The sequence below is a fragment of the Vigna umbellata genome, chromosome 10 (genome assembly GCF_029865625.1).
Source record: "Vigna umbellata cultivar VRB3 chromosome 10, Vumbellata_1.0, whole genome shotgun sequence".
NCBI lineage: Eukaryota > Viridiplantae > Streptophyta > Magnoliopsida > Fabales > Fabaceae > Vigna > Vigna umbellata.
The window spans coordinates 5,427,083-5,454,845 of record NC_142174.1 but is presented as its reverse complement, the minus strand read 5'-3'; the positions used below and the strand labels follow the sequence as shown (position 1 = coordinate 5,454,845).

Below are 27,763 nucleotides of genomic sequence, written 5' to 3'. Positions count from 1 at the left end.
CCATTCTAGATGGCTTCTCCCTAATCAAATAGTTCATACAATTCCTAGCATTCCTAATGATTAGTTCATGAGTGCAGGAGCTTAAGGCAACCAATATAATGTTGTCAGTAAAATATTGGGAGAAATTCCCCGGATCTAGATTTCCCCGTACGTGTCCGTATCAACAAAACCAATAATCATGCATTAGAATGAGTTAAACAATGCAAGCATTGAGCAAAGAGGAAAAACCCTAACTAATGATGAAAAGAAAGCATATGTCTTAATTCAAAGATGTATTCAACAAATCCATATATAAGAGCTTCAAGAGATTACATTGATTCCCCAACAAACATACAAGGTTTAGTTCACCATATTCATGGTGAACCTAGATGAATAACAATGAAAGTATGAAAGAATAAACCCAATAAAGTGGAAGAGGTAGCCTGAGCATCCAAGATCCTCCTTCAAAGGGGTGAAAGAGAGAGTGTTTGCCTCGTTTCTGCCAAAGATACCTAACTATAGGACGTGCAAGCCCTTATATACTAATCTAGAGTTACAAAAGATTACAAAAGCCCAAGCCCAAAAAGTGCCGCTCAGCGCCATTTACCGCTCAGCGGTGGTTACGCGTCTTCTTTCTTCCCCTCAGCGGCCATTTGCCCCTCAGCGGTTCCAACGCCACCTCTTGAGTGCCGCTCAGCGGTAGTTTGCCGCTGAGCGGTGCCTTCGACTTCTCCTTTTTGCACTCTTTCTTGTCTTTTCTAATGTCCTCTCTCTTATTCTTCACTTCTTTCACCAAATTCACCTCAAAACCTGCACAAAAACACTTAAATCAAGCATAAACCTGTCCAGCTCTCTTATTTCTGAAAATATAAACAAAATGCATGATTTCAAGCTAGTTTCTAAGTCTAAAGGTTGCTTTTAGTATCACTTTTAAGCATGAAAATAACAGTTTTTCAACTGTTATCACAACCCCAAACTTAGAACTTTGCTTGTCCTCAAGCAAACAAAATGTAACTCCATCTCCAACCAATTCATATGATGGTTCACTCATTCAAAATCCTATTTTCAAGATAAGTAATAACTTCACTCAAACTTATGACCAAGAGTTAATTCAAGATGTGCACATGCTTTAGTGTTCACAAAGTCATTTAAGTTCCAACAAATGCTATTTTTCATGAATGATCAATCAATTAAGCATGGATGTTCATGTGCTTATGGAATCTTTCCTCACTAGGTAAAGTGTTTCACTCAACACACAAGTGTATAAGAGGTAAAGTGTTTCACTCATTCACTCCACTATCACAATGTCACATGAATCAACTTTGCCTTTCATTTAACCATAATCAAATACATTCACAAGCATGCATCATCACAAGGACTTTTCAATGGCTTATAATGTGGCTGGGCTAACAAGAAAATTGGTTTTTCTGGATCACAAAATCCTTGAGTTAAGAGAATCATAACAACACAATCTTCTTATTCATTCCCAACTTTCTTTTGCCTTTGCTTTTGCATTTGCATTGAGCTTTGCTTCTTTTTCTTTTCTTTTCTTTGCATATTCTTACTTTTTAGCTGTTAGCTCAATGCTTTTTCCTTTTTCATGTTTCCCCAATAACCCCAAACTTGAACATTTAACAATACCACACAAGATCTTCTACTTAACTCAAGGTAAAGATTTTCAATCAAAGGTGTTCAGTGTATATTTAAGGCTAAGGGTTCAAAGGATAGAACACAACGTGTTCTCTTTTAGAAGGCTAACTTTATGAATTTGGCCAATAAAAAGGGTTTCAAAAACACGGCCTTTGATCATATGATGCAAAATAAGCAATTGATTCAATCATAGAAAACCTGGGCAAAGTCATTCATGCTTTCAAAGTAATAGCATTCAACAATAACAACTCTGGAGCTCAAAACCTCACATATAAGCTCATTCACATTTGACATGCACATCCTGCTTAATTTCACAATCACAATCATGATATTATGCATTTGTTCACAAAGCTTGTGAATCACCTGTATAAGCATTTAATATGCACATCATCTCAACATCAATCAATCAATAAGCATCATCAAGCATTACTTATCACACAATCACAGTTAATAGCAAACCATCATAAAAAAACAGGTGTTCAATAGAGTACATCAAACCCTAATCTAAAAACAAAAACAAATAAGTTCAGAAAACTTAAACCACAAAAGCATAATCATATGATAGCATTCATCAGTAAATGCTATCTCAGCTCCTCATCAGTCCGAGCTCTCTGTATCTTCCTCTTCCTCTTCATCATCATCTTCATCAAATGCATCCTCCTCCTCAGCTTCATCTTCATCCATGTCTCGGGCTGAAGCTTCAGCTGCTTCAGCTCCTCCATGCCATGGTTCTTCTGGCCACGCTACCACATTATGGAATTCATCCATAGTCCACCTGTGTGCTGGAGGGGTATCATACATCCCCACTATCATCTCAGCCGTGGCCACCTGCCCTCTGTGGATGGACTGCAACTGAGCACCTATAAGAGACATATACATGTCCCTCATCTGGAATGGTTCTGCCTCATGAGTATCAGCAGAAGTCCTACTCTGTGCTGGCCTTCTCTCTCTACGAGCCTGGCGTGGTGGCACTGGCTGGGCTGCCTCCTCACCTCCACAGTACTGTCTGTAATAGGCCTCATCTATAGCTTTTCTTGGCCTCTCAAATGGTGGAACAGAAGTGTCCACCCCAGCTAGCTTGCAAAGGTGAGTGATCAAAGAAGGATGTCCCAGTGGTGCTTTGTTGTTTGAGGTGTTAGCACACACACTAATCTCATCAGCTATCACCTGCCCAATATTAACATTCAAGTTTCTGATAACACAGTAGATGAAGAGTGCCCTGCTGAGAGTAATATCTGACACATGTGAACATGGCTGAATGTTGGCATGAGAAAATGCCATCCAATACTTTGCAAGAGGAGTCAAATCTGTCCTCCTAATGTTAACCACTGAGCCAGATCTATTCCTTTGGAAGTGTCCTCCAGGTATGCACAATACTCTCTCAACATCCTCAAAGTCAGCACCTTCCTCCATGCTAAGAGCAAACTGGCATTGCTCACCAGCCCACACAGTATCCAGAAAGTTATTGATGGAGTCAGGATCATACCTGATAGCATAGCCCAAATAATTCTCAGCTGGATGATCACCAATCTTCTTTGCATTGGTGTAAAATTCCTTGACCACAGCTATGTTGGCAGGTGATGGATAGGTGGCTAGCTTTCCCCAATCATTCCCTAACACTTGCTCTCCAAATTGAGGAGCAAAGTTAGGTATCATTCCAACCTTTCTCTCCATTAGAAGTCTCCTGTCCTGAACCACCCTAAAGTGCTTCTCATGTTTCCTAGAGAGGAACCTGCCATTATGGGGCTGCTCTGGTTCCTTTTCCTTTCTCTTGGTTGCCATGGTTTTCAATCTCTTTCCTGAAGAGGATGCCATTCCTGCATTCAAACATAAATCCAAAACCACAGAACATGATGTTAATCGTTAGTAAACTCAGAACACAACTCCTTTCGAATCTAAACCACCGCTGAGGGCCAGAATTTCCCCTCAGCGCCACCAGCGCCACATTCCAACACGCAAAATCATAAAAAAAACCAAATCTGGCAGAGTGCCGCTCAGCGGTAATTTACCCCTCAGCGGTAACTCTGCAGATTTTTGAAAAATCAGTTTTAAAGCTTCCCTAACTCCACCCAAATGCAATTTTCAGTTTTCCAGTTCATAATCATGCAGTTTAATCGGTTCAAACATCAAATATATCATCAAATCATGCATAGAAATCAAAACCCCTAAATATTCATGCTTTGACAATCACATTCAAATTCAAGAACCCTAGAATGAACAAAATGCATTTTACTTACTTGGGTGGAGATACTAGATGCAATGAGAATGCCTTCAAACTAGAATGCTCTCTTCCAACCCCAAACTTTGATGGCACACTAGTGAAAAAGTGAATAGAAGAGAGATTTTCTTAAGAGGGAAGAGTGAAAAGATGTGGAAAACCTAGGAGAAGGTGTGTGGAAGTGTTTGTGCAGAGAGAAGTCTGGAAATAAACCCTAAAACGCAGCTTGGGGTATAAAAATACCCTAATGGGCTCGGGTCCCGCTAAGGGGAACTTAAGCCCCTCTGCGATAGTACCGCTCAGCGGTAATTGCCGCTCAGCGGCACTTTCGTGAAGTGCTCCCCTCCTTCTTTTCTTGACCTACGTGCCTTCCTAACATACCCCTCATAGGTTCCCTGCAATTCAATGTTAAAAATGCTTATGCAAACCCTAACTAAAATAGACAAACAGAAAACAATCAATCAACTGGGTTGCCTCCCAGGTAGCGCTTGTTTAACGTCACGAGCCTGACCCAAAATCCACCAACACCCATCAGTAGGTGTTTCAAACTTACCAGCACCCATCAGTAGGTGCAAAATCTTCTCACCAACACCCATCAGTAGGTGTTACAAACTTAGTATCCTTCAGTAGATACTTAACCACCTAGCATCCTTCAGTAGATGCTAAATCCAACAAAAATAATTACAGAATAATATTCACAAATTATAAATTACAAAACCAAATCAAAAGTTTGTAAATCCACTGGGTTGCCTCCCAGCAAGCGCTTCTTTAACGTCACTAGCTTGACCCATGAGAGCTCAAGTTCCTTCTTCTTTTTCTTCTTCTTCCTACTGAACTTCTTCAGAAATTTGATCAAACCAGGAACCTGTTGCAGTGTCTCAATCATAGGAACTTTAATCTCCAATTTCTTGAAGATTTCCATGAAGCACTTAAATTTCTTTTCCTTCCTATGATTCTTCTTTAGATGAGGATGTGATTTTTCATGTGATTTCTTCTTCTTTCCTCTCATCTTCTTTTCTTCCTTTTTCTCTCCCTAAATTTTCTCTTTTTCTCTTCTTTTATTTTTTTCTTCCTTTCTCTTTTTCTCCTCAACTTCTTTATCTTCACACAAATTTTCTTTCTCTCTTCTCTCTCAACCAATTCTTTTTCTTTTTCTTCATCTTTATCTTTCTCACTCAACTCTTCTTTCTCTTTTCTCTCTACCCTTTCCTCATCTCCCTCTAATTTTTCCTCATCAAGAATCTTGTCACTTTCAGTGATAATGACTTGCCCTTCCTCCTTAAGGTTAACATCAGTATTAACATCATCATTTAATATCTGACTAATGTGACGAAGTTGCATCTCCATTCTTTTACATGATTCTTCAATGCTTTTCTGAGTAGAGTCGGAATTTTTCAAAAATCGTTGAAGGGTGTCCTCCAACCTATCCAAACTTCCTGATAGAAAGGGTTGTTGCTGCCATTGTTGTTGTGGTTGGTTCTCAAATTGTCCAGCAGCTTGCCAAAATTGGCTTTGATCCATGCTTGAGTGAGGTTCCCACCATTGGTTGAGATTACTTTGGTAGAATTGAGTGCCCCTATAGTTAAACTCTTGACCAAATTGCATTCTGCAGACATTAGGCACAAAACCCTAAAAACAATTGTTAGCACAAAAAGATAGAGAAAAGAAAATAAAGATTGAAAAGATATAAGAAGATAAGAGATTTAGAAGATAGAATCAAATAAAATAAAACCTAATCTAAAAAATAAAATCTAATCTAAAAGATAAAATAAAATAAAATCTAACCTAACCTAAAAGATAGAATAAGAATAAAATAAAATCTAACCTAAAAAGATAAAAAAATAAAATCTAATAAAATAAAATAAAATCTAACCTAAAAAAAATAAAAATAAAATCTAACCTAAAAAAAAAATCTAATCTAATCTAACCTAAAATAAAATCAAATCAAATAAAAACCGAAAAATAAAAAACAGAAAATAAAAATAGAAAACAGAAAAACAGAAAACAGAAAAAAATAAAATAAAATCAAATAAAATACAAACTGAAAAATATAAACAGAAAAATAAAATAAAATTAAAAAAATTCGAAATTTAAATTAAAAATAAAAAATAAGTCAAAGATAATCAATAATCACACAAATTAACCAGTTAAACCATGAATCCCCGGCAACGGCGCCAAAAACTTGATGGACAAATTTGTAAGCACCAAAATATGATGTCACAAACTTGTTTCACAATCGGCAAGTATGACCGAATCGTTCAAGTAATAAAACTTGGTAAGACCAAGTATCGTTCTTCCCAAAGGACTCACGGCCTAGTTTAGTTATGTGATTTCTTGATTAGCTAAGACTTAAGAAAACAATGATTGAAATTTTAATATGCAAGACGAAAATAAACATGTATGCATGAATTGATCAATGGCAAAGACATAAGATAAACACTTTCAATGAATTAAATGAATGAATATGTTGTTGGGGGTCAATTTCATCTCATCCACTGTCATATATTTTAGGAATTCCTCTTTCAAATCATCATTGTTAATGCCACTCTCTAATGTACCATTCTAGATGGCTTCTCCCTAATCAAATAGTTCATACAATTCCTAGCATTCCTAATGATTAGTTCATGAGTGCAGGAGCTTAAGGCAACCAATATAATGTTGTCAGTAAAATATTGGGAGAAATTCCCCGGATCTAGATTTCCCCGTACGTGTCCGTATCAACAAAACCAATAATCATGCATTAGAATGAGTTAAACAATGCAAGCATTGAGCAAAGAGGAAAAACCCTAACTAATGATGAAAGAAAGCATATGTCTTAATTCAAAGATGTATTCAACAAATCCATATATGAGAGCTTCAAGAGATTACATTGATTCCCCAACAAACATACAAGGTTTAGTTCACCATATTCATGGTGAACCTAGATGAATAACAATGAAAGTATGAAAGAATAAACCCAATAAAGTGGAAGAGGTAGCCTGAGCATCCAAGATCCTCCTTCAAAGGGGTGAAAGAGAGAGTGTTTGCCTCGTTTCTGCCAAAGATACCTAACTATAGGACGTGCAAGCCCTTATATACTAATCTAGAGTTACAAAAGATTACAAAAGCCCAAGCCCAAAAAGTGCCGCTCAGCGCCATTTACCGCTCAGCGGTGGTTACGCGTCTTCTTTCTTCCCCTCAGCGGCCATTTGCCCCTCAGCGGTTCCAACGCCACCTCTTGAGTGCCGCTCAGCGGTAGTTTGCCGCTGAGCGGTGCCTTCGACTTCTCCTTTTTGCACTCTTTCTTGTCTTTTCTAATGTCCTCTCTCTTATTCTTCACTTCTTTCACCAAATTCACCTCAAAACCTGCACAAAAACACTTAAATCAAGCATAAACCTGTCCAGCTCTCTTATTTCTGAAAATATAAACAAAATGCATGATTTCAAGCTAGTTTCTAAGTCTAAAGGTTGCTTTTAGTATCACTTTTAAGCATGAAAATAACAGTTTTTCAACTGTTATCAGTGGTTCACGTAAATTGTGTGCTTTGGTGTATAAAATCATTTCTTTGCTGCATGGAAGGAGAGAGGGGACGGTCTTGGAGAGTGTGGAAGGCACATGCTTAATTTCTTGAGAAATGGTGCACATGGGAGAAGAAGTCAACAAATTTTGTGGCTTATTTAAGGTGAAATTGAAGTTTGACTTGGGTGCATGGTGACTCACGGCCATGTTCTCTTTCTTTGGCCAATTGGACTTTTAAATTCATTTGTTAATTGCCATTATGATAAGTAATTTGCTAGGATTAAATTAGGCTTGTTAGTTTCTTTGGTTTTTAATTAATTTAATTAATAGGTTGAGTTTATGTGTTTGAGTTAGTGTTGCATTTAATTATTTTTAACTGTGTTTGTTAATCAGTTTGTAACAGTGTTTGATGTTTGAATGTTGTCTAAGGCTTTTAATAGTGCTAGTTTAATAACCATGCTAAATTAGTTTGTTTGCAACTGTGTCTTTATTAAGTTCTTTAATTTTTGCAAAACCTTTTCAAACCCCCCCCCTTTTTTTGTGTTAGACTCGATTTTCAAACCGCAAAATTGGTCCTTGAGAGACGACCTAGGAGTCACTTCCTAGCACTATACTACATTATTAATGCACATCAAATTTGATGGGTCGCGACAACCCGCATCAAATTTTGGCGCCGCTGCCGGGGACCAACGGTTCAGTTTTGAGTCTTGTGTTTGTGTTGTGTGATTTGTGTTGTGTTGTGTTGTGATAGTGTCGTTTTGCTATCTTGTGTTGATTTCTGTGGTTTGAATATATTTTTTTTGTGCTATTGTTTCATGATTACAGGGTGTTGTGATTTAGTGCATGACTAGAGGAAATCCTGGATTCATACCACCCTTTGATCCTGAGATTGATAGGACGTTTCATAGGTTAATTAGGCATTCGAGGAATTTGTCTTTAGAGTCTGTTTTTGAGTCTGTTCCATTGAATACTGTGCATCCCACTGCTGAGTACTTTGTGCATACTGCATCTACTGCATCTGTTGCATCTACACTTGATTCTGATTCTGATTCTGTTGTTTTTCACACTGAGAACAATATGACACAACCTCCACCTCGTGAGAGGACTTTTAGGGAGATGGCTGCACCTGATTTCAATATTGAAAGCTTGTGCATCCAATATCCTGATGAGGACGTTCCATTTGTTCTCAAGACTGGAATGATCCATTTGTTGCCCAAGTTTCATGGTCTTGCAGGTGAGAGTTCACATAAGCATTTGAAGGAATTCCATATTGTCTGTTCCACTATGAAACCGCATGATGTTCCTGAAGAGCACATCTTCGTGAAGGCATTCCCTCATTCATTGGAAAGTGTTGCTAAGGATTGGTTGTTTGGTTTGGCGCCTAGATCTGTCACTAGCTGGATGATCTGAAGAGGTTGTTCTTGGAGAAATTTTTCCCAGCATCTCGGACCACAGCTATCAGAAAAGATATAACTGGGATTAGGCAGCTTGGTGGAGAGAGCTTGTATGAGTATTGGGAGAGATTTAAGACACTTTGTGCTAGCTGTCCCCACCATCAGATACCTGAACAACTCCTTATCCAGTATTTCTATGAGGGTTTGAACAACATGGATCGGGGTATGATTGATGCTGCCAGTGGTGGAGCTCTTGGAGACACCACACCTGCTGAGGCCAGGCAATTGATTGAGAAGATGGCCTCCAACTCCCAGCAGTTTAGCACCAGGAATGATGCCATTGTGGTGAGGGGAGTACATGATGTTGTTGCCCAGTCTTTATCAGCTGTTGAAAGCAAGTTGGAAGGAAAGATTAGGAAAGATTGACTCTTTTGCAAAGTTGGTGACACAGTTGACTACCAACCAGAGATCTGCAGCTCCATCTGCATCTGTTGCACGACTATGTGTTATTTGCCCTTCCAGTGACCACTATACAGATGCTTATCCTTCTTTGCAGCACCCTGCTGCCTCTGATGCGCCTTAGGCTTATGCTACAAACATCTACAACAACAGGTAGGCACAACAGCAAAATCATGACTTATCCAGCAACAGGTACAACCCAGGGTGGAGGAATCACCCCAATCTAAGATGGAACAATGCGTCACAACATCAACAGCAGGCACCACCTTTCCAGAATGCTGGAGCACCTAACAAATATGTGCCTCCACCTATGCAACAACACCAGAGGCAACAACAACAGCAGCAACAAGAGGCACTTGCCCAACCAGCTGCCCACCCTTCTACTTCGTCTGAACCTTCATTGGAAGAGTTAGTGAGACAGATGACTATGCAAAACCTGCAGTTTCAGAAAGATAACATGCAATTTCAGCAGGAGACTAGAGCTTCCATACAGAGTCTCACTAACCAGATGGGTCAGATGGCTACTCAGATAAACCAAGCGCAGTCTCAGAATTCTGATAAGTTACCATCCCAGACTGTGCAGAATCCAAGGAATGTGAGTGCCATAACTCTCAGATCAGGGAAGCAGATTGTTGTGCCTTCAGAGCCCGCTTCTACACCTACACCCGTGCCTGCCACTTGTCCTAGAAAGAACGACCATGACGGTCCGAGCAGGGCATTTGAGGTGGGTGAATCTTCTTCTCCAGCCGGTGGTTCTTCTTCAGGTGGATCTTCTCCCTTTTCCACCACCACCGCTACCGCACCTTCTCCATTGGTTGACCGACCTATCCCTCTATCATTTCCTTCACGAGCACTTCCTAGCAAAAAGATGGAAGAGGTGGATAGGGAAATTCTGGAGACCTTTAGGAAGGTAGAGGTGAACATACCTCTACTCGATGCCATCAAGCAGATACCGAAGTATGCCAAATTCTTGAAGGAGTTGTGCACACACAAGAGGAAGATGAAGGGAAATGAGAGGATTAGCATGGGAAGGAATGTATCTGCGCTTATTGGTAAGTCGGTCCCGCACATCCCTGAAAAGTGCAAGGACCCAGGTATATTTTGCATTCCTTGTGTGATTGGAAACAATAAATTTGAGAATGCCATGCTTGATTTGGGTGCTTCTGTTAATGTCATGCCTTTGTCTATATATGCATCTTTGTCTCTTGGTCCTTTGCAAACCACGGGTGTGGTCATTCAGTTGGCCAATAGGAGTGTTACCCACCCAACAGGTTTCATAGAGGATGTCTTGGTTAGGGTTGGTGAATTGATTTTTCCTGCTGACTTTTATGTTTTGGAAATGGAGGAGGGATTCTCTCATGGATCCGCTTCCATTATCTTAGGCAGGCCATTCTTGAAAACTGCCCGAACTAAGATTGATGTGTATGTTGGAACTTTGTCTATGGAATTTGCTAATATTGTTGTTCATTTTAATATCCTTGATGCAATGAAATTTCCAGCTGAGGACCATTCTCTGTTTAGGATCGATGCATTGGATGACATTGTTGATGAATTTGTTGTTGATGACTTCCATTCTTTGCATGAGAAGAAGCATTCTTTTCTATCTTCTTTGCATTCATGCATTGAATCTGGATTCGAATCAGGATTTGAGAATGATGTTGATAATGTTGTGGATTTTGATGAGGATTGTGATGTCCAAGATGTTGATGCTATGCATGATATTGATGATGTTGTTGACATATCTGTGATGGACATTGATTTGGATTGTGATGAGATGAGTGTTCTGCCTTTACCTGTACACTCTTTAGAGTCAAAATGCATTAACCACGTTGCAGGAAGTACATTTGAATCTGACTTGCAGGCACCCACTCTTCAGCTGAAACAGCTTCCAGACAACCTTAAGTACGTGTACTTGGAGGATGATGAGAAGAAACCGGTGATCATTTCTACCTCCCTTGATTCTGTTCAAGAGGAGAAGTTGCTTGGTGTGTTGAGGAAGCACAAGAAGGCCATTGGTTGGAGTTTGGCTGACATACCTGGTATTAGCCCATCCACATGCATGCATAGAATTCTTTTGGAAGATGGGGCAAAGCCAGTGAGACAGCCACAAAGAAGGCAAAACCCCGTGATCATGGACGTCATCAAGAAGGAGGTGACCAAGCTTTTGCAAGCTGGGATCATCTACCCTATTTCAGATAGTCAGTGGGTTAACCCCATCCATGTTGTGCCCAAGAAAACTGGCCTCACTGTGGTAAAGAATGAAAGGGATGAGCTTATCCCAGCTAGAGTGCAGAACAGTTGAAGAGTCTGCATTGACTATAGGAGGCTTAACCAAGCAACCAGGAAAGATCATTTCCCCTTGCCATTCATTGATCAGATGCTGGAGCGCCTGGCAGGTAAATCTCATTATTGTTTTCTTGATGGTTTTTCTGGTTACTTTCAAATAAATATGGCGCGTGAGGATCAAGAGAAAACCACATTCACCTGCCCCTTTGGCACTTTTGCCTATAGGAGGATGCCTTTTGGTCTATGCAACGCCCCTGGTACCTTCCAACGGTGCATGCTTAGCATTTTTAGCGACTTTGTTGAGAGTTGCATAGAGGTGTTTATGGATGATTTCACTGTCTATGGATCCTCTTTTGATGCATGTTTAGACAGTCTGGAAAATGTTTTGAAAAGATGCATAGAAACAAACCTTGTTCTCAATTTTGAGAAATGTCACTTCATGGTTGGACAAGGTTTGGTTCTAGGGTATATCATTTCTGGAAAGGGAATAGAGGTAGACCCTGCTAAGATATCTGTGATTTCGCAGTTGCCTTACCCCTCTTGCGTGCGAGAGGTGCGATCTTTGCTTGGACATGCAGGTTTCTACAGGCGCTTCATCAAAGATTTCAGCAAGAAGGCGCTCCCCTTGTCCAGACTGCTGCAGAAAGATATTGACTTTTCTTTTGATGACAGATGCAAGCAGGCATTTGATTGCCTGAAGGAAGCTTTGACCACCACCCCTATCATTCAGGCACCGGATTGGATAGCCCCATTTGAGCTCATGTGTGATGCGTCTAATTATGCATTAGGGGCTATCTTGACACAGAAAATTGACAAGCTGCCGAGAGTGATCTACTATGCTTCATGCACTTTGGATGTTGCCCAATCAAATTATACCACCACTGAAAAAGAGTTGTTGGCAATTGTTTTTGCCCTTGATAAGTTTAGGTCATATTTGCTTGGATCACCTGTTATTGTGTATACTGACCATGCAACTCTAAAGTTTCTGTTGAAAAAGGCTGAGTCAAAGCCTAGATTGATCAGGTGGATGCTACTGCTCCAGGAGTTTGACTTGCAAATTGAAGACCGGAGTGGAGCACAAAATTTGGTTGCAGACCACCTTAGCCGGATTGAAAAAGCTGGGAATGAAGCTGATGTGTTGCCCATCTAGGATGCCTTTCCTGACGAGAGTTTGTTGATGATTTCTTACTCGCACCCCACTCCTTGGTTTGCACACATTGTAAATTATTTGGTTGCTTCTGTTTTTCCTCCCTTAGCATCACGTGCTCAGATTGTTAAAATTAAGAGTGATGCTAAGTATTATGTTTGGGATGACCCATATCTGTGGAAGTTGTGTAGTGACCAGGTTACTAGGAGATGCATTCCGGACCATGAGATTGACTCGGTCCTGCAGTTTTGTCATGCCTCCTCACCTGGTGGTCATCTAGGGATACAAAGAACAGCTCGCAGGGTGCTTGACTGTGGTTTCTATTGGCCTTCCATCTTCAAAGATGCGGAGAAGATTTGCAACACTTGTGAGCTTTGTCAGAGAGCAGGAGGATCAATTTCACAGAGACAAGAGATGCCTCAACAACCTATGTTGTTATGTGAGGTGTTTGATGTATGGGGTATAGATTTCATGGGTCCTTTTCCTGTTTCTTTTGGTTTCTCTTATATTCTCCTTGCTGTGGATTATGTTTCAAAATGGGTGGAAGCTAGAGCCACCAGGACTAATGATGCTCGGGTTGTTGTAGATTTTGTTAGATCTCACCTCTTTTGCAGGTTTGGAGTGCCTAGAGCAATTGTTAGTGATCAGGGAACCCATTTTTGCAACAGATCCATGCAAGCTTTGCTCAAGAAATATGGGGTGACGCACAGAGTCTCTACACCTTACCACCCCCAAACAAATGGGCAAGCTGAGATCTCCAACAGGGAGATTAAGAGGATTTTGGAGAAGATTGTCCAACCCAACAGGAAAGATTGGAGCAATAGGTTGGACGATGCTCTTTGGGCCCACAGGACATCCTACAAAGCACCGATAGGGATGTCTCCCTACCGGGTTGTCTTCGGAAAGGCATGTCACCTACCGGTTGAGATTGAGCATCGGCCATATTGGGCTGTGAAGACTTGCAACTTCTCCATGGACCAAGCTGGAGAGGAAAGAAAGTTGCAATTAAATGAATTGGATGAGATCCGATTGGAGGCCTATGAGAACTCGAAGTTCTACAAGGAAAGGACAAAGAAGTTCCATGATAGTTCTATTGTTAGAAAGGACTTCGAGGTTGGCCAACAGGTTTTGTTGTATTGTATAACTCTAGACTCGGCCTCATGGGTGGTAAGTTGAGATCAAAATGGACTGGACCTTTTGTTGTGACTAATGTTTATCCTTATGGTGCAGTAGAGATCCAAGGTCCATCTACAGCTAAAAGCTTCAAGGTGAACGGGCATAGACTGAAGCCTTTCCTCAGCAACCCTTCTTTATTGGATGTAGTGGTGGAGGAGATGATGGACAAATTTATGATCACCAAAATATGATGTCACAAACTTGTTTTACAATCGGCAAGTATGACCGAATCGTCAAGTAATAAACTTGGTAAGACCAAGTATCGTTCTCCCAAAGGACATACGGCCTAGTTTAGTTGTGTGGTTTGTTGATTAGCTAAGACTTAAGAACGAAATAATTGGAGTTTAATATGCAAAACAGAAAATAAACATGTATGCATGAGTTTTGATCAATGGCAAAAGCAAAAGACAAGCACTTTCAATGAAATATATGGATGAATATGTTGTTGGGGGTCAATTTCATCTTATCCACTCTCATATATTTTAGGAATTCAACATTCAAATCATCATTGTTAATGCCACTCTCTAAATTACCTTGTCAAGAAGGCCTATCCCTAATTACGAGTTCATACAATTCCTAGCATTCCTAATAATTATTTCTTTTAGCACATGAGCTTAACGACAACCAATATACTACTGGGAGTAATTCCCGGGATCTAGACTTCCCCGTACGTTCCCGTATCGACAAAACCAATAATCATGCATTGAATGAGTTAAACAAAGCAAGCATTAAGCAGAGAGGAAAAACCCTAACTAATGATGAAAGAAAGCATAAATCTTAGATTAAGATGCAAGCACAAATTCCATATATGAGAGCTTCAAAAGATTACATTGATTCCCCAACAAACATACAAAGTTTAGTTCACCATATTCATGGTGAACCTAGATGAACAATAATGAAAGAATGAAGGATAAAACCCTAGAAAGGTGAAGAGGTAGCCTGAGCATCCAAGATCCTCCTTCAAAGGGGTGGAAGAGAGAGTGTTTGCTTCGTTTCTGCCAAAGATACCAACCCTAAGACATCTAGGTCTTTAAATAGGACATAAAAATAATAGAAAACGGGTCCAGGCCCAAACAGATCATAAAATCGCATAAAACTGGCCCAAAACTCGTTTGGTTGACTTTTTTCGTATTCTGGTTGACTGGTTGACTTTTTTGGTTGACGGGTTGACTTTTCTGGTTGACTGGTTGACTTTTCTGGTTTCTGGTTGACTTTTCAGCACTCCAATCATTTGGTACTTCAATTCTTCTTTCAAATCATTCAATTAGCCTACAAATTAAAGGGAATCTTGCACAAAACCATTAATATCACTTTCAACTCTCTTATTCACAAAACTAAAGCAAAAATATGAGTTCAAGCTAGTTTCTAAGTCTTAAAGTTTGCTTTTGGTATCAATTTTAAGCATAAAAATAACAGTTTTTCAACTGTTATCACAACCCCAAACTTAGAACTTTGCTTGTCCTCAAGCAAACAAGATGTAACTCAATCTTCTACCAATTCATATAATGGTTCACTCATTCAAAAATCTTCTTTTCAAGATAAGTAAAGACTTCAATCAAGCTTATGACCAAGATTTCAATCAAGACGTGCACATGCTTTGGTGTTCACAAAGTCACTTAATATCCAACAAATGCTATTTTTCATGAATGATCAATCAATTAAGCATGGATGTTCATGTGCTCATGGAATATTTCCTCACTAGGTAAAGTGTTTCACTCAAACACAAGTGTATAAGAGGTAATCACTCATTCACTCCAATATCACAATGTCACATGAATCAACTTTGCCTTTCATTTAACCACAATAAAAAACATTCACAAGCATGCATCATCACAAGAACTTTTCAATGGCTTATAACGTGGCTGGGCTAACAAGAAAATTGGTTTTTCTGGATCACAAAATCCTTGAGTTAAGAGAATCATAACAACACAATTATTCTTATTTTTCCCAACTTGCCTTTGCATTGAGCTTTGCCTTTTTCTTTTCTTTTCTTTCTCTTTTTCTTTTCTTTTCACATTCTTATTTCTTAGCTCTTAGCTCAATGCTTTTCCTGTTTCTTTTTCATGCTTTCCCAACAACCCCAAACTTGAACATTTAACAAAACCACACAAGATTTTCTACTTAACTCAAGGTAAAGCTTTTCAACAATGATTTTCAATTTATGTTCAAGGCTAAGGGTTCAAAGGATAGAACACAAAGTGTTCTCTTTTAGTGAGCTAACTTTATGAATTTGGCCAATAAAAAGGGTTCCAATAAACGACCTTGATCATATGATGCAAAACAAGCAATTGATTCAATCATAGAAAACCTGGGCAAAATCATTCATGCTTTCAAAGTAATAGCATTCAATCATTAAAAACTCTAGAGCTCAAAACCTCACATATAAGCTCATTCACATTTGACATACACATCCTGCTTAATTTCACAATCACAATCATGATATCCTGCATTTGTTCACAAAGCTTGTGAATCACCTGTATAAACATATAATGTGCACATCATCTCAACATTAATCAATCTCAAAGCATCATCAAGCATTACTTATCACACAATCACAGTCAATAGCAAACCATCATAACAAACCAGGTTTCCAATAGAGTACATCATCCCTAATCTAAAACAAAAATAAATAAGTTCAGAAAACTTTAAACCAACAAAAACATAAGCATATAATAGTATTCATCAGTAAATGCTATCTCAGCTCCTCATCAGTCTGAGTTGTCCTCTGTATCTTCCTTCTTCTTGGATCTTATAGTTTTGATTCTTTTTGCCTGATGAGGAGGCCATCCCTGCATCAAACATAATTCACAAAACCAAAAGATACATTGTTAAGCATTAGTAAACCACAATGAAGAAATCAGTCCCTTCAATGATGCTCTCTCCCAACCCCAAACGTAGATGGAAAACTAGTGAGCAAGTGAATGGAAGGGAGATTTTCTAAAGAGAGATGAGGGAAAAGTTGTAGAGAACCTTTGAAAAGGTATGTAGGAGTGTGTGTTCAGAGAAGAGCCTGAAAATAAAAGCATTTGCGCAGCTTAGGGTATAAAAATACCCTAATGGGCTCGGGTTCCGCTAAAGGGTAACCAAAGCCCACTCTGCGATAGTACCGCTCAGCGGTAATTTGCCGCTCAGCGGCACTTTCGTGATGTGCTCTTCTCCTTCTTTGCTTAACCTAAGTGCCTCCTAGACATGCCCCTCACTGGTTCCCTGCAATTCAATGTTTAAAATACTTATGCAAACCCTAACTAAAATAAAACAAACAAAAACAATCAATCAACTGGGTTGCCTCCTAGGTAGCGCTTGTTTAACGTCACGAGCCTGACCCAAAATCCACCAACACCCATCAGTAGGTGTTTAAAATCTCACCAACACCCATCAGTAGGTGCTTCAAACTTACCAACACCCATCAGTAGGTGTTACACACTTAGCATCCTTCAGTAGATGCTATGTTCAGTAATATAATGTTCAACAGATTTAAAGATTACAAACCCAAGTAAAATTTAAAAGTTCTAAAATCACTGGGTTGCCTCCCAACAAGCGCTCTTTTAACGTCATTAGCTTGACCCAGTAAGCTCAAGTTCCTGCTTTATAGTTGATGTTGTCATCCCACCAACTCCTCAGCTGTTTCCTGTGAACTGTTTTGGTCCTTCTAGAATGTGGAGACTCTATCTCTATCATCTCCTTCTCTTTAAAGCCCTTCACAACCCACAACTTGTTCTTGATTCTTACAGGTGTGCCAAGTTGGGGTCTTCTTTTCTCCCAGTCATCAGGAATTTCTCCTCCTCTTCCAATCTTTTCTTCCTTGTGTACCTGAAACAACAAACAATGGTTACCTGCAACCTTGGGCTTTTCATCTTTATGGCTAGTCATGTGTGCATCTTGAAATGCAGCTTTATAACTAGCTTCTTCCTCCTGTGCTTGCGTCTCATCCTTGAAGACGTCTACAACCACTCTCTCCTCTCGATCCTGGAGCACCACTATACCTTCATTTACATCAATGATAGCTCTGGCCGTTTTCATAAACGGTCTTCCAAGTATGATAGGTATCTTCTCTGTCTCCATCTTCATCACCACAAAGTCTGCCAAGAACTGAAGTTTGCCAACACAAACTATAATGTCCTCTGCAATCCCACATGGCTCCTTTGAAGATCCATCGGCCATTACTAGATTAACCTTTACAGGTTTCACATTAACATTGCCGATTTGCTCCAGTAAAGAGTAAGGTATCAAGTTAACACTTGAACCTAAATCAAGAAGAGCTTTCTTCACCCTTTTCTTCCCTATGGTACAAGGGATAGAAAAACTGTCTGGGTCTGTTGCTTTAGGAGGGAATGGCTCTTTTTTAACAGTTATACACTCCTTTGCCTCATCATCTCTACGTCTCTTCTTTGTAGAGATTTCTTCATTAGATTTAGTGTAAATCGTAATCTGTTGCAGAATCTGTTCCCAAGGTGCATCATTATCCACCATTTTGAATAATTCTGTGAAATCCAGTTGTTTCCCTTGATGGATTGGAAAAGGAAAAGTGCTATTGCTCTCTATTTCTCTTCTCTCTTCTGTTTCTAACTCAACTTTCTCATCATCAACACTCTCTACCACCTTGCACTCTTCTCTGGGGTTAACCTCAAAATTAGCCCCAAAATTTCTATTTGGCCTTTCTTCCACCTGTTTGGTGATCTGCCCCATCTGAGTCTCCAGATTTTTGATAGCAGCTTCAGTGCTCTTCTGTGTAGACTCAGTCTTCTGTATGAAATTGTTGAGAGTTTCCTCCATCCTCATGGACCTTTCATTAAGCATAGATAACTGTTGCCATAAGGTGGGTTGCTGCTGCTGCTTATTATATTGACCAGCTTGCCCAGTTTGCCCTTGACCAATACTTGGGTGTGGTTTCCACCCCTGATTGTAGCTTCCTTAACAGTACTGATTGGTCATGTAGTTTACATCCTCTACGGCTTCAACTGGAAAGGCACATTGACCATTGATATGGTCGCCTCCACACAATTCGCACAACTGGGATTGTACCTGTGCAGCAGTTTTCAACTCTTTGGGTAATTGTGCAAGAGTTTTAGTTAGAGTCTCCAGCTGTTGAGTTAGAATTTTGTTTTGAGCTAGCAGGGCATCATGTGTCTGTAATTGGAGAACTCCTTTTTGCATAGGAGCTCCTCTCTCACTGTGTAGCTCATTATCACTAGTAGCCATGTTTTCTATAATCTCTGTTGCTTCCTCTGGAGTTTTCCATTTAATATTGCCTCCTGCTGAGGCATCCAGCATCATCTTGGTTTGTGAACCAAGCCCTCCAAGGAAAGTTAAGACTACTTCCTGATCTTCAAAGCCATGCGTGGGAGTTTTTCTTAGCAAGCTTTTATACCTGTCCCATGCATGCCCTAGTGATTCTTCCATGCCCTGTTTAAATGAAGAAATCTCTTGCTTGCCTTTTGTCACCTTAGATTGTGGGAAGTACTTGTTTAAAAATTTTGTGACCACTGCTTCCCACTCTGTGAAACTTTCTTCTGGGAAAGAATTCAACCAAAGCTTAGCATTGCCTCCCAATGAGAAAGGAAATAAGCTAAGTTTGATAGCTTCGTCTGGCACCCCATTAATCTTTACTGTGTTGCAAATCTCACTGAAGGTAGTGAGGTGCTCATATGGGCTTTCATGAGATAACCCATTAAATTGGTTGCTTTTCACCAGTTGAATCAGTGCTGGTTTGACCTCCATATTAGCTGCATTGACTCTAGGTCTAGCTATACTGTTAAAGTGCTGAGGTCCAGCTATACTGGTGTAGTCAGCAAGAGTTCTTCTAACATTGTTGTTCTCCATATTTTCTGTGCTATGAACAGAACCTTGTGGTGATGATTGTAAGAGAGTTTCTAGAGAAGGGAAAAGTTCTCTAGATGTTCGGATTCTTCTCCTCCGTCTACTCTCGTCTAGACCTTCAAGCAGAGGTTTTGTTGTTTTCTTGCTCCTTGTTCTAATTGCTTCCTGCATACACAAGAAAACAAAACCCTAGAAAATATTTGTTAGCACAAAAAGATATAGGAGAAGATAAAAGATTCAGAAGATAAAATAAAATAAGATAGAATAAAATAAAATAAAATAAAATCTAATAAAATAAAATAAAATAAAATAAAATAAAATAAAATAAAATCTAATCTAATCAAATAAAATAAAATAAAATAAAATAAGATAAAATAAAAACCGAAAAAATAAAAACAGAAAATAAAAACAGAAATTCAAAATTAAAGTCAAAGATAATCAATAATCACACAAATTAACCAGTTAAACCACGAGTCCCCGGCAACGGCGCCAAAAACTTGATGGACAAATTTATGATCACCAAAATATGATGTCACAAACTTGTTTTACAATCGGCAAGTATGACCGAATCGTTCAAGTAATAAACTTGGTAAGACCAAGTATCGTTCTCCCAAAGGACTCACGACCTAGTTTAGTTGTGTGGTTTGTTGATTAGCTAAGACTTAAGAACAAAATAATTGGAGTTTAATATGCAAAACAGAAAATAAACATGTATGCATGAGTTTTGATCAATGGCAAAAGCAAAAGACAAGCACTTTCAATGAAATATATGGATGAATATGTTGTTGGGGGTCAATTTCATCTTATCCACTCTCATATATTTTAGGAATTCAACATTCAAATCATCATTGTTAATGCCACTCTCTAAATTACCTTGTCAAGAAGGCCTATCCCTAATTACGAGTTCATACGATTCCTAGCATTCCTAATAATTAGTTCTTTTAGCACATGAGCTTAACGACAACCAATATACTATTGGGAGTAATTCCCCGGATCTAGACTTCCCCGTACGTTCCCGTATCGACAAAACCAATAATCATGCATTGAATGAGTTAAACAAAGCAAGCATTAAGCAAAGAGGAAAAACCCTAACTAATGATGAAAGAAAGCATAAATCTTAGATTAAGATGCAAGCACAAATTCCATATATGAGAGCTTCAAAAGATTACATTGATTCCCCAACAAACATACAAAGTTTAGTTCACCATATTCATGGTGAACCTAGATGAACAATAATGAAAGAATGAAGGATAAAACCCTAGAAAGGTGAAGAGGTAGCTTGAGCATCCAAGATCCTCCTTCAAAGGGGTGGAAGAGAGAGTGTTTGCTTCGTTTCTGCCAAAGATACCAACCCTAAGACATCTAGGTCTTTAAATAGGACATAAAAATAATAGAAAACCGGTCCAGGCCCAAACAGATCATAAAATCGCATAAAACTGGCCCAAAACTCGTCTGGTTGACTTTTTTCGTATTCTGGTTGACTGGTTGACTTTTTTGGTTGACTGGTTGACTTTTCTGGTTGACTGGTTCACTTTTCTGGTTTCTGGTTGACTTTTCAGCACTCCAATCATTCTGTACTTCAATTCTTCTTTCAAATAATTCAATTAGCCTACAAAATAAAGGGAATCTTGCAAAAAACCATTAAATTCACTTTCAACTCTCTTATTCACAAAACTAAAGCAAAACTATGAGTTCAAGCTAGTTTCTAAGTCTTAAAGGTTGCTTTTGGTATCACTTTTAAGCATAAAAATAACAGTTTTTCAACTGTTATCAGGAGACGTCTTTGGTCCACCCCACCTATCCTCCCATCTGACTCAGGGAGTTTCTTTTCTCCTTCCCTCCTCACTTTTATTGCACTTTGTCGATATCTGATGACTGTTCTGATTGTTTGATCTGCTGATTGTGACACACTGAGGACATTGTGTCGTTTAAGTGTGGTCTATTAGGGGAGGTTGTTTCTTTGTTCATGTTTCGGTTTTTATGTAGTTTGTTATGTCTTTTGTACAGTTTGACATGCTTTTCGTGAATTCTGGATTGTGATTAGGTTGTCAGTTTTCCTTCACTTCATTGATACTCTGATTTGTTGGATTCCTTGCTTTTCTTTGCTTGGAAGATGATCATGATGTTTGAGAGTTGAATTGATGGTGACCATATTACCTGTGAGATTTGAGCCATTTGATGATCTTTCTTGTGTGTGATATGTCTCTTGATTGCTTGCACATATGTCTTGGCTTGACTCTTTTTGATGATTCTTGATTGATACACATATTTGAAAGTGATAAAGGCATTTTGTTGTTGAGCCTCTAGAGCCAGATGAGCCTACCTTGTTTTGATCCATTGATAACCCTTTTGAGCCTATGTTTTGCCCCATTTCTTTGTTTTGAAGCTCATACACCAGCCCTAAGTGAAAAAAAAACCATTATTACCTTAGCCTTAGGGAATTTTGGAGTTTTGGAATTGTTTTGGGAATAAGTGTGGTCTCCTGGGAGTTTCAGAGGAATTGGCTAGTGAGTCCTCTTCTTATCGTGTTTTTGTAAATATGTGGTGTATCTTGTCTCTTGAAATTGTATGCTGAATAGAGTAAAGAAAAGAGACAGGATGAAAAAAAAAAGAGAGCAGAAAAACAGTAAAAAGAAAATGAAAAAAAAAATTGTGAATAATGGAGTCAAGAAGAGGATGGAATTAGAGGTTGTGGGGTGTGTTTAAATGTGTTTACACTTGTTCCCCATTGCTCCTCTGTTCCTTATGGTTTGTAGCTTCTTATCCAGATATATCCTCCCTTGTCCTTGGCCCCATTACAACCATGAAAAGACCTTTTGATTTGAACATGCGTATGTGCTTGAGTGTTGATATTAGAGGCTTGCCAAGTCTATTTGTGTTTGCTTTCTTGAGTGCATTGAGTGACATTGATTTACCTTAAACACTTGATAGAAACACTGATTGTGTGCATCTGTGAGGCTCTGTTGCCTTTGATTCATCTCTTGAACTGATTGACTGTTTTCCTTGTACTGAACTGTTTGGACGATTCTTTGAGTATCTGCTTTCATTGACTCTGTGTGGGATTCTGCCTATACCTTTTACTGTCCAGATTTTGTGAGAATTGTGCAACTGTGTTCCTGTTTTGGAGTCTTTGGTGTCTGTATGTCGAGTCTGTGTCACCTCCCTGATGTTTGAGTAGTTCCCTGGTTTTCGTCTTGGTTTTTCCCAGGAGTGCAAAAGATTAAGTGTGGTCTATTTTGATGAGTCTTTATTTCTTGAATTATATTTAGTTTATTGCACTTAAATAAACTAGGGAATTGTGTTTAATTGTCTATTATTTTCCCGTTTTCTGAATTCTGCTTAATTTGGTCGGAAATTCGTAATTGTGCTAATTTGGGTTTTCTGAGCTGATTAAGTGCATTTCTGGTTGCAGGAAAGTTGTGGAAACATCATCTGGAGCATTGAGATATGGCGTGACACACTCAAAGGCTCAACATTTAGTCATTTAGATTCTAATTAAAATTGTAATTTCGTTTTCTAGAAGCCCTTAATTAGAATTAGGTGTTTTGGACCCTTTTAGGGGCAATTTTGTAAAAAGACCCATTTGTAGGACATGTGCCTTTTTGATTAGGGTTTTTAATTGATTGTGGACCCCATTTGGAAGAGAAACTCTCGGCATTTTAGAGAGCCTTAGCCAACCACACAAAAAGACTCTTACACACTTCCAAATTGACTCTTATTAATAGTGTAGTATAGTGCTAGGAAGTGACTCCTAGGTCGTCTCTCAAGGACCAATTTTGCGGTTTGAAAATCGAGTCTAACGCAAAAAAGGGGGGGGGGTTGAAAAGGTTTTGCAAAAATTAAAGAACTTAATAAAGACACAGTTGCAAACAAACTAATTTAGCATGGTTATTAAACTAGCACTATTAAAAGCCTTAGACAACATTCAAACATCAAACACTGTTACAAACTGATTAACAAACACAGTTAAAAATAATTAAATGCAACACTAACTCAAACACATAAACTCAACCTATTAATTAAATTAATTAAAAACCAAAGAAACTAACAAGCCTAATTTAATCCTAGCAAATTACTTATCATAATGGCAATTAACAAATGAATTTAAAAGTCCAATTGGCCAAAGAAAGAGAACATGGCCGTGAGTCACCATGCACCCAAGTCAAACTTCAATTTCACCTTAAATAAGCCACAAAATGTGTTGACTTCTTCTCCCATGTGCACCATTTCTCAAGAAATTAAGCATGTGCCTTCCACACTCTCCAAGACCGTCCCCTCTCTCCTTCCATGCAGCAAAGAAATGATTTTATACACCAAAGCACACAATTTACGTGAACCACCAAGTGGAAATGCCAAAGAATGCTTCAAAGACCAATGTGCAAATGGAAGATACCATGGGTGCTCCTACCAATGTGCCAAGTAAGCTAAATCAAATGAAAACAAACTCTAAAAACCTCCATTTCTCATTGCAATTCACGGTTGGAACAAGCAAAGGCCAAATCTCAAAGTGGAAACATTCCTTGGGTCAAAACAAGCATCTTTTGTGTTGGTCCAAAAGTGGTAAAAATTAAATGAAGCAATTTCCTCTCTCCTACAAACTCCAAACGGTTTTTCTTCAAGAATTATGCATCCAAAAGCTTTCTTCCACTCTTCAATACAGAGAACAACTTCAAGAAACCAAAGTTAAAGTTTCAAATGAACACAAGAACAATAAACCCAAACTTCTACTCATCAACCCATCTTTAACACTACCATTTCTTCAAGTTTCTTTGCAAAAACGAAAATAATACTTAGACCATTAATTCCAGTTCTGTCCAGCCTCCATAACATCACCAAGATCTGATCCCAACCTTGTCTCAAGCATCAAAACCGAAAAATGCAAGAAAAGAGTTAAACCCACGACACCCACACATCATCTTAAGCTCTCTTCAACCTAAAACTACATACAACTTCATTTTTATCATCCAACCATATAGAATGAGATAAAAACCGAGAGGAACAGCAGCAAAGGGAGAGGAAAACGAAATATAAAGTTACTCAAACCCAACATCCACCATGGAAATGCAAAGACAAGCTCCAAAACTCAAACTCCAAGCATCAAGAACAAGCAAATGGAAGTGGAAATGAATAGTTTTTCACCACCAATAAGCTAAGACAACCAAGAGTAAATTAAGAGAAGAAGAAAATCTGCATCTTGCTCATTGAAATGGCCAAAAAAGAGACACCCAAGTCAAGCTCTCCATAAGAGTGTTCATACAAGAAACCCTAAGAGAGAAAAGCTCAAAAACGTGAAAAAAATGAAGTGTGTAAGAGTCTTTTTGTGTGGTTGGCTAAGGCTCTCTAAAATGCCGAGAGTTTCTCTTCCAAATGGGGTCCACAATCAATTAAAAACCCTAATCAAAAAGGCACATGTCCTACAAATGGGTTTTTTTTACAAAATTGCCCCTAAAAGGGTCCAAAACACCTAATTCTAATTAAGGGCTTCTAGAAAACGAAATTACAATTTTAATTAGAATCTAAATGACTAAATGTTGAGCCTTTGAGTGTGTCACGCCATATCTCAATGCTCCAGATGATGTTTCCACAACTTTCCTGCAACCAGAAATGCACTTAATCAGCTCAGAAAACCCAAATTAGCACAATTACGAATTTCCGACCAAATTAAGCAGAATTCAGAAAACGGGAAAATAATAGACAATTAAATACAATTCCCTAGTTTATTTAATTGCAATAAACTAAATATAATTCAAGAAATAAAGACTCATCAAAATAGACCACACTTAGTCTTTTGCACATTGGTCTTTGAAGCATTCTTTGGCATTTCCACTTGGTGGTTCACGTAAATTGTGTGCTTTGGTGTATAAAATCATTTCTTTGCTGCATGGAAGGAGAAAGGGAACGGTCTTGGAGAGTGTGGAAGGCATATGCTTAATTTCTTGAGAAATGGTGCACATGGGAGAAGAAGTCAACACATTTTGTGGCTTATTTAAGGTGAAATTGAAGTTTGACTTGGGTGCATGGTGACTCACGGCCATGTTCTCTTTCTTTGGCCAATTGGACTTTTAAATTCATTTGTTAATTGCGATTATGATAAGTAATTTGCTAGGGTTAAATTAGGCTTGTTGGTTTCTTTGGTTTTTAATTAATTTAATTAATAGGTTGAGTTTATGTGTTTGAGTTAGTGTTGCATTTAATTATTTTTAACTGTGTTTGTTAATCAGTTTGTAACAGTGTTTGATGTTTGAATGTTGTCTAAGGCTTTTAATAGTGCTAGTTTAATAACCATGCTAAATTAGTTTGTTTGCAATTGTGTCTTTATTAAGTTCTTTAATTTTTGCAAAACCTTTTCAAACCCCCCCCCCTTTTGTGTTAGACTCAATTTTCGAACCGCAAAATTGGTCCTTGAGAGACGACCTAGGAGTCACTTCCTAGCACTATACTACATTATTAATGCACATCAAATTTGATGGGCCGCGACAGCCCACATCACTCGCCTATATGAAGATGTAGTAGGGTAGGATCTATTTGTGGAAGCTTTTCTTCTATTTTGTTCTTCCACTCGCACACATAGCTGGACAAAGTCATTTAGATCTAAGTAAGGTAAGAGTTCAACCTTATCTCTAATCTCATAGTTTAATCCACTCTGGAATCTAGCTATGGTGAATCGCTCCTCTTCTTTTGTCCCAGCTCTTAACATGAGTAATTCTAACTTTTGCCGGTATTCCTCAACACTCATGTTTCTTTGTTGAAGTCGATGGAGCTTGTCCATGACTTCTCTAGCATAATATGCCGGGACATGTGATGCACAAATTTATGATCACCAAAATATGATGTCACAAACTTGTTGAACAATCGGCAAGTATGACCGAATCGTTTCAAGTAATAAACTCGGTAAGACCAAGTATCGTTCTCCCAAAGGACTCACGACCTAGTTTAGTTATGTGATTCGTTGATTAGCTAAGACTTAAGAACGAAATAATTGGATTTTACTATGCAAAAGACGAAAATAAACATGTATGCATGAGGTTGATCAATGGCTAAAACAAAATACAAACACTTTCAATGGAATATATGAATGAATATGTTGTTGGGGGTCAATTTCATCTTATCCACTCTCATATATTTTAGGAATTCAACATTGATGAGTCGTTATTTCTTGAACTATATTTAGTTTATTGCACTTAAATAAACCAGGGAATTGTGTTTAATTGTCTGTCATTTCCCCGTTTTCCGAATTCTGCTTAATTTGGTCAGAAATTCGTAATTGTGCTAATTTGGGTTTTCTGAGCTGATTAAGTGCATTTCTGGTTGCAGGGAAGTTGTGGAAACATCATCTGGAGCATTGGGATATGGAGTGACACACTCAAAGGCTCAACATTTAGTCATTTAGATTCTAATTAAAGTTGTAATTTCGTTTTCTAGAAGCCCTTAATTAGAATTAGGTGTTTTGGACCCTTTTAGGGACAATTTTGTAAAAAAATATCATTTGTAGGACATACGCCTTTTAGGTTAGGGTTTTTAATATTTTGTGTGGACCCTACCCTTATTAAAAAGGGACACACGGCCGTTGTCCAGCCGTCACTGGCCATTTGCACGGTACACTCTTGGTTTTTAGTTTTTATGCTATTTGGAATGTTGAAATTTTTTTTCGGAGAGTTGAACGTGGTCTTTGAATGGAATGAATGAACAGTTGTAATGATTATTCTTTTTGCTGAATGCTGATTGAAGTTTCCATTTGGTTTTGGTGCACTTTTATTCAATCTTTTCTCGCATTATGTGAGCTTGGAATAGGAGAATGAAGTGATGTCTCGGTTGTCTCACGGCTGCTGGAAGGAAATAGAATTGTTTTTGGATTTATAAAGTTGAAAGCTGAATTGATGGGAGTAGGTAGTGTGCACATGGTGATTCACGGACAGTAGGAAGTATCATTGCTGGCTGGATGGGCTTTCTCTTTCTTTAGAAAACAAGCACGGTGATTTGAGATTGGATGGAGGATTGATGTGCCACGGTTGGAATGAAGAGGTGATGGGAGTAGGTGGTGTGCTGAAACGTGGAGAAAGGAGAAGCACGCTCACTGGAAGGGAGCTTTTTAGCAGCAACCACTCTCGCTCATTTTGATTATTCCAGCTTCAGGGATG

The 27,763-nt window shown here is 38.7% G+C and overlaps 1 non-coding gene and 1 pseudogene across 1 annotated transcript; one reads left to right on the top strand and one right to left on the bottom strand.

The window, feature by feature from the left end:
* The first annotated feature begins 8,189 nt into the window (after positions 1-8,189).
* The window catches only part of LOC148191730 (uncharacterized), a 35,614-nt pseudogene continuing 16,040 nt past the window's right edge, over positions 8,190-27,763 (top strand).
* On the bottom strand, positions 8,800-8,907 carry LOC148191731 (small nucleolar RNA R71). Its single transcript, XR_015782743.1, has one exon. It is a non-coding gene; the product is annotated as a small nucleolar RNA R71 (small nucleolar RNA).